Source organism: Arachis stenosperma, chromosome 9, assembly GCF_014773155.1.
Source record: "Arachis stenosperma cultivar V10309 chromosome 9, arast.V10309.gnm1.PFL2, whole genome shotgun sequence".
Classification (NCBI taxonomy): Eukaryota; Viridiplantae; Streptophyta; class Magnoliopsida; order Fabales; family Fabaceae; genus Arachis; species Arachis stenosperma.
The window spans coordinates 128,896,598-128,897,528 of NC_080385.1; the positions used below are offsets into that span (position 1 = coordinate 128,896,598).

The 931-nt window shown below is 40.2% G+C and overlaps 1 non-coding gene across 1 annotated transcript; it reads right to left on the reverse strand.

Moving 5' to 3' along the window:
• Positions 1–352: 352 nt before the first annotated feature.
• On the reverse strand, positions 353–460 carry LOC130952460 (small nucleolar RNA R71). Its single transcript, XR_009074640.1, has one exon. It is a non-coding gene; the product is annotated as a small nucleolar RNA R71 (small nucleolar RNA).
• Between the last annotated feature and the right edge of the window lie 471 nt (positions 461–931).

The window sequence follows — 931 nt, forward strand, 5'->3', positions numbered from 1 at the left end:
CTTTATTGCACCTACTCCCGATTTTTATGGAAGAAGCATCTCTATCCCTGCCATTGGAGCAAACAACTTTGAGCTTAAGCCTCAATTAGTTTCTCTAATGCAACAGACTTGCAAGTTCCATGGACTTCCATTGGAAGATCCTCATCAGTTCTTAGCTGAATTCTTGCAAATCTGTGACACAGTCAAGACTAATGGGGTAGACCCTGAAGTCTATAGACTTATGCTATTCCCTTTTGTTGTAAGAGACAGAGCTAGGACATGGTTGGAATCTCAACCTAAAGAAAGCCTGGACTCATGGGAAAAGCTAGTCAATGCCTTCTTGGCAAAGTTCTTTCCACCTCAAAAATTGAGTAAGCTTAGAGTGGAAGTCCAAACCTTCAGACAGAAGGATGGAGAATCCCTCTATGAAGCTTGGGAAAGATACAAACAATTAATCAGAAAATGTCCCTCAGACATGCTTTCTGAATGGAGCATCATAGGTATTTTCTATGATGGTCTCTCTGAACTATCTAGGATGTCCTTGGATAGCTCTGCTGGAGGATCTCTTCATCTGAAAAAGACGCCTACAGAAGCTCAATAGCTCATTGAAATGGTTGCAAATAACCAATTCATGTATACTTCTGAAAGAAATCCTGTGAACAATGGGACTAGTCAGAAGAAAGGAGTTCTTGAGATTGATACTCTGAATGCCATATTGGCTCAGAATAAAATATTGACTCAACAAGTCAATTTGATTTCTCAAAGTCTGTCTGGAATGCAAAATGCACCAAGCAGTACTAAGGATGCTTCATCTAAGGAAGAGGCCTATGATCCTGAGAACCCTTCAATGGAAGAGGTGAATTACCTAGGAGAACCCTATGGAAACACCTATAATTCTTCATGGAGAAATCACCCAAATTTCTCATGGAAGAATCAAGAGAGACCTCAAAAA